The sequence below is a fragment of the Pinus tabuliformis genome, chromosome 3_2, assembly GCF_031772625.1.
Source record: "Pinus tabuliformis cultivar Carrire ecotype Pingquan chromosome 3_2, CPIR1, whole genome shotgun sequence".
Classification (NCBI taxonomy): domain Eukaryota; kingdom Viridiplantae; phylum Streptophyta; class Pinopsida; order Pinales; family Pinaceae; genus Pinus; species Pinus tabuliformis.
In genome coordinates this window covers 527685085-527692322 of record NC_142302.1, presented here as the reverse complement: position 1 = coordinate 527692322, position 7238 = coordinate 527685085, and positions in this window count along the sequence as shown.

Here is a 7238-nt window from a genome sequence, read left to right as displayed (position 1 = left end):
TAAACTTCTCCTTCGCTTTCTGAATCAACACCTGTGAGTGGATATCAATCAAAATAGAACATGTAAGGCACAAAGTATTAATATTAGAGTGTTGATATTATAACCTTAGTTTTTCATTTGCTTTCATTTCATTATAAACCATCATAAACTTACAGATACTCAAGTTTGATCTTTGTTTTGAACATTTAATTTAGAGGGATCCTGGGAGATTGACCCTTTTCAATGAATGCACTATTCAAGCTCATTCCCTTGTGATCATGGGTACCAAAGATTATTTTTTGAAATTTCCAGGAGTGGAGTATTATGTCAACATTGAGATGCTAAAGTCTGTTGTGCCCAATCTAGAGATCATTTTTTTCTAGAAGGAAGCCTTCAAGCTCATTCCCTTGTGATCATGGGTACCAAAGATTATTTTCTGAAATTTCCAAGAGTGGAATATTATGTCAACAGTGAGATGCTAAAGTCTGTTGTGCCCAATCTAGAGATCATTTTTTTCCAGAAGGAAGCCATTTTGTCCAAGAACAGTTTCCACAGGAAGTGAATAAACTTCTCCTTGGCTTTCTGAATCAACACCCGTGAGTGGATATCAATCAAAGCAGAACATGTAAAGCACAAAGTATTAATATTAAAACATTGATATTAGAAAAGTCTTGAAGATACCAGGCTTCAAATAAGCATATAGATATGTTCTCACCAACCAAAAGAACTCACCTCTGCAAAACATAGCCAAAGGTCCAGGAACGAGCTTGGCGAGAGGAGACATATTTTCGGCTCTCTTCCATTGATCAGTCCTTCAATCATGCACATCAACAAACAATTTCTGCAGTGATTGATCATTTGATGTTTTCCCACCAACAAATACTGCTATCAGAACCTTATAATGCCCAAAATCTGCCCAAAATCTACATCAATTGTCATACAGTAAATGAACTAATTTTCTCTTTGTCACAACAACTATGATTTATTTCCATATTGAGAAAATCCTATAATAAATCCTGAAATAAATATTGTAAACCAAGTTATATAACCCTATGATAACTATTATAAACACTAAAATAGAGGTGGTTACCATGGTTGATTTACATTACCATGATTTATTTCCATATGAGAAAATCCTATGATAAATCCTGAAATAAATATTGTAAGTTATATAAACCCTACGATAAATATTATAAACACTAAAATAGAGATGGTTGGCCATGGTTGATTTACCTTCCTATAAATATCTCACACAATCCAAATGTACTCTTACAAATAGTAAAATATCTTGGCATACATATACTTTTAATTATAATTTTTTTTGAATTTAAAAATACAAATATGAAATTATTAAAAGATACTCCTCAAAATTAAAAAAACAAAATTTGATTAAAGTATGTGCTCTATGTCAACCAAATGTTATATTTTGGATATGTGTGTTTGATTTTGTTGGATTTGGTCAAAGTTTATTAAGATGTTTTTTAAAAATGTAAATTTAAGTTACGGAAATTTCAAAATTGAAGTGTTTTAAAGAAATTTGGTTTTGTTGGATTTGGTTAAAGTTTGTTCATATATTTTTTAAAATTGTTTGTAAGTTTAAGTTGTGGAAATTTCAAAATTTAAGTGTTCTAAAGAAATTTTAAGCTGGTAAATTTATTTATACATTTGAAAACACATTCTAAATAATCAAAAATTACAATTTCACAAAAATTATATTGTTAAATTCCAACCAAAAAAACATTTACTAATTAAAATTGCTAGTAAATGGAATATGAACACTTCTATATTTTCACCAATGGAGAGTTCTCTTCTAAAACTGTCAATGACACTTACTGCATCTTTGGATGTGCTAAGTAGTTCAAGAATTTTAATGCTTTATTAAAAAAATTTAAAATATGTAAATTTTAATAAATTATGGTTTTTCTTTTTTAAATAAATTTTTATTATTTTAGATCACAATAGTGTTAAATTGTTGATAGTCATACTATAAATTACATGCTATTTTTCAACAAGTAAGACATCCTAACCACTACTAATTTCAATATAATGCCATAGTATTTCTTACTCTCAAATTCATAATAAAATCTATAAGATAAACAATATTTTGAACTTTACCCATACACCCAAAACTTTACCATACCAATGAATTCTAAAACAAAAAGTGATCATTTATAACTTATTTAGAATTTAGTGATTTGTGTATTCTTCCCAACGATAAAAAGGACATAAATTTAGAAGAAACCTTTCTCAAAGATTGATATCAATATTATAAAATACGAATAATCGAAAGGCCTTGTCCATGCTGAATTCGAATGATAGTGTTATCAAACAATGAATTTAAAATTCTAATCTCTATACGTCAAATTAAAAATAATTATTATTGTAATACGCCCAATTTTTTTTAAAAAATAATAGTTTAAATAATTATTATTGTAATACGCCCAATTTTTTTTAAAAAATAATAGTTTAAATATTTTGACCAAAAAGTAGAGCTCCAAATTGAAAATTAATAAGATGTTTTGGTTGTTGTTTATGCCCAGCATTGGAACTCTTGGTTGGTTGGATCACGCCATCAACACTATGAATTAATTCATATTACAAAGGATTATTATTACTATGAATTAATTCATATTGCAAAGGATTATTATTATTGTAATACACCTAATTTTTTTTTGAAAAAATAATAGTTTAAATATTTTGACCAAAAAATAGAGCTCCAAATTGAAAATTAATAAAATGTTTTGGTTGTTGTTTATGCTTAGCATTGGAACTTTCGGTTGGTTGGGATCACGCCATCAACACTATGAATTAATTCATATTGCAAAGGATTGACATTGAAAGCCCCTTGTATACCATAAAAATATATCAAGATGATCTTCAAATATTTCGGAATTAATATGCCAAGCTAAAATATGTGAAAATACATAATTGCATATAACATTTTCGGTGTTATTCTGCCATTCAAACTGGTGTAGATAGATTTTTCCCTATATAAACGAGTTGTGATTATACAAAAATGTGGAATGGAATGACATGATAATTTTCCCTTCTTGTACCATTATTTTCAAATGATATGGTTCTAGCCTCGGCCACACTTCCCAAGGTTCAAGGCAAAAGGAAAAGGGCATCTGTCGAGAGTTAACGGGTATTTCAAGGTTACATGCATCCGTTTGTAGGACTTGTGGTTATGCTTTAGTAATATATAACTACAGAGAAAATGGTAGTTGTTACTACGGCCTCTCGCTGTTGTTCCCACCGCTGCTCGCTGTTGTTCTCACTGCCTAGAGAGTTCTGGTTCGCAAGCTGGGGTTTATGAACTGCACTGGCTGGCTTTCGATGCTACCATATTTTTGAGGTAAAAACATGTTTATCTCTATAAACTTTCCCACTCTAAAACGGTAAAAGCACATTTATCAGGTAAAACATGATTTCAATCAAATGCAGAGCACACTTATCAGGTAAAACAAGATTTCAATCAAATGCAGTGTCCTAAGGAGATTAAAATGAGAGCCGAAAGTCGATGTCTCTGAATTTAACTTCGCTTCTGAGTATTGTCTTCTTCACATGTTTAATTTCAATAATCCACTGCAAATTCCTTCACATTAGGTGGACGGCTACTCGAAAACCTGTAAATTTTCCATGTTGATGGCTAGTTAGCAACTTGTAAATTTACAAATTCTTCTTGAATTCCTTTGTGGAGCTGCATGGCAGCTTATATGTACCATCTTGCTTGTATTTCGGTATATTGTGATTGATGTGATGGATGATAGTTGTATATATGTAAATAATGTACAATGGGCCTAATAAAAACTTCAAGAGACTAGCCCCCATTTAAAAAATTCCTCTTGATTTCTACGGGATGAAACAATCTAAAGTATAAAATCAGTACATTGTAAGTGTGATTGATAGATCCCAAAAGAAGGAAGCATGGCAACATTTTTGTTTTCAGGGGAACGTAGGATCGTTTTTTAGAGTAAGTCAATAAAAATAAACAACTCATCTAACCGATTATTGAAACTACTTTAACTGATTATTAAAACTACTTTTAATCAAACCATTGAAAATCATCTGATCGTCTAATAAATAATCTAATGAATATGGTGATGACAGGTGTACAAGAGCTAAGTTCATTTCATAGAGTAACGCCTTACGGAGTAATGAATAATTGATGTTAAAAAGCATTACATCAATTCGACTTAATAAATAATCTAATGAATACGGTGATGACAGGTGTACAAGAGCTAAGTTCATTTCATAGAGTAACGCTTTACGACGTAATGAATAATTGATGTTAACAAGCATTACATCAATTCGACTTTTCTTAATGAATAATTGATGTTAACCATTACATCAATTCGACTTTTCTTAATGAATAATTGATGTTAACAAGCATTACATCAATTCTACTTTTCTTATGGCCTTTCACTTAAGGTTTGGACTTACCTCAGCATTTCAAACGGCTATGTTTTTTTTTTTTTTCAGCTTTCAATATTTTCAAGAGTAAATTTGAATGAATAATGAATTTTCAAATTGCCTCACCAAAAGGTTAAAGGTGTTTTTTAGTTTATATTACAACGTTAATGAGGCCGAAAATCAAGAAAATATACTTTAATTTGCTGGTAAAATTTTGAAGAGAGTATTGATTGAACTTGGATTTTTGTAGGCATAGATTGTAAATATGGATTGGAATTCTAATTTATTTTAATGCAGATTTTATTTAAAAGTTAGAGGTGTTATAAATTTAGTTATATTTTATATTTATTTATGATAAATTTGTTTATTTTAAATAAAGTTTTTATTTTTATTTAATTATTTTTAAAATGGATATAAATGGAATATATTATTAATATTGGAATTTAGATATATATATATATATATATATATTTTGGTAAATAATGATTTCAGTGGTTTTATATTAATATTTAAAAAATTATTTATTTTTTCTTGATGTTATTTTTATAAATAACTAATGTATTTTACAAGCAAAAATATTCTATTTGAGGATAAAATTCCAAAGATAGTGTTATATATATATTGCTTTCCTTTTACATTATGTTAAAAATTGAATATAAATTTAACTCAATACTTTAGTCTACACAAAACTTGCACTACATGAATAATGCATATCTTAACCATTCACTCTAAAAACATATTATACTCTTTTGAATCAAATTACATCATCTAAACTTTTCTTAATTGTATTTTATATTATACTCTTTTGAATCAAATTACATCGTCTAAACTTTTCTTAATTGTATTTTATATTATAGTCATCTATAGTATCTTTTATGTACCAAAATCTAGAGAGTTACAAAACATACTTCTAATCTTTCAATAAAAAAATAGAAATGACTTTATCTCACAATTGGTAAGCATACAACCATACAATGACTACCACTCATTATAAATATAGTATTAATGACTAATTCATTATAATTATAACTAATGCTATCTTATAATATTAAAATATGGATCACAATTACGAAATGAGATATATTAAAATGACAAATAAATATTCAAAATTGTCAGATACAATTAATTGAAATGTTCAACAATACACCTCGATATTTATGGAAATTGAAAGTCCATGTGATCCTTATTTGAAAACCAACTATGGTAGCTTTTCAAGGTACAATGCTGCAACACCACCTTGATGGCACATAAATTAAACCTTAGAAATAAAAACCAAAACTGAGACCAAAATCATAAACTACTCAATATTTATTTATTAATAAGATTAGAGACCTTTCTTGCTTTCCTGGAAAACACATTACATCTCTATTTATCCTTAGGGAGGAAAGATCTCCATTTTTCAATAAACAAATCCTTTGCTACATATTTGGAGGAAGTTGAGGAGAATCCTCTCAAACTCAGGAACCTATTCTAACTACATTCTAAAAAAATGCAATTAGTTTAGATTACATATTTTTTTCAAGAATTTTACATATTAGATATCGGAAAAATTAAACACATACGTTTTTAATAATGTAAGAGGCTCCCGCAATAGACTCCAAAGGAACAAAATTCTTCATGGACACATGTCCATAATTTCTTCACTATTGTTGGCTTCATTTATAAGTTTGAAATTATTCAAGGGCATTGGTAAAATAAGGCGTTCTATTTGACTATTTTCCTCATGGATCCCAAGGTCTATTTCTTGGATGTAGGCAAATTGTGCTTCTCAAATATACTCTGATGTATTTATCTTGAAACTTGATTTCTTCTTGAAATTGGTTAAAACATAATCTTGTCTACAAACCTAAAGTATTTTCAAGATTTATTCATTTATTTAATTTTTAATTAATTAATTTTTATTTTTATTTTTTTATTTTTTATTTTTTAATTTTCTTTATTTTTTATTTTATATTCTTATTTTATTATATATATATATATATATATATATATATATATATATATATATTATTTATTTATTTTTATTATTTATTTTATTTATTTAATTATTTAGTTTTATTTATTTATTCATTTTTTTAAATTTTATTATTATTATTATTTATTATTATTTTTTCAGCTTTTATTTGCAATCTATTATTGTATTCTTTGATTTCACCTACAGATGAAGAAAACATGTGAAAGAACAATCTTTTTCATTACACTTCTGAAGCCCATCCTGAGCCATCAAAATGACCACCATATATATAACGTGAAGGAAACTTGAAACAATGTTTTCTTCATATTCCTCTGTCCTTCCTCTTTCCTTTTGGACACATATATGCTCTACTATCTCATTTTTCACCTCATGGAATTATACCTATAACACTTGCTCATGCTCATCCTTTTTCAAACCCATAAATACTTCCTCTTCCACAATCAGTTCACAAAAACCTTTACTCATATTATTTTCAATACCAATTTGAGGCTTCTTACACAAAAACCCCTCATTGTCTCTCAAGGCAACAATTTTCTCTTCATCTTCTTATTGTTCATACATGACAATTTCTTCACCATTTCCTTCCATCATAATATCTTATTGAAATTTCTCTTTTGTAATAGATATTGTTGGATGATCTATTCCTACTCTCATAAACACTCAACTAGACAATTCATTAGTTATCATACTACAATGTTCATTTAACAAAATTTGATGTTTAAATCCAAATCAATTACATCAACAAATATCTTCGTCTCATTGAGAAATGCATATTCTAGTTCCTATTCAATTTCCTTTTTCAAAAACTCATTCTCACTCATCATTAGGACTTGACTAATAATTTTTGCCACTACACCTTCATCCTCTAATG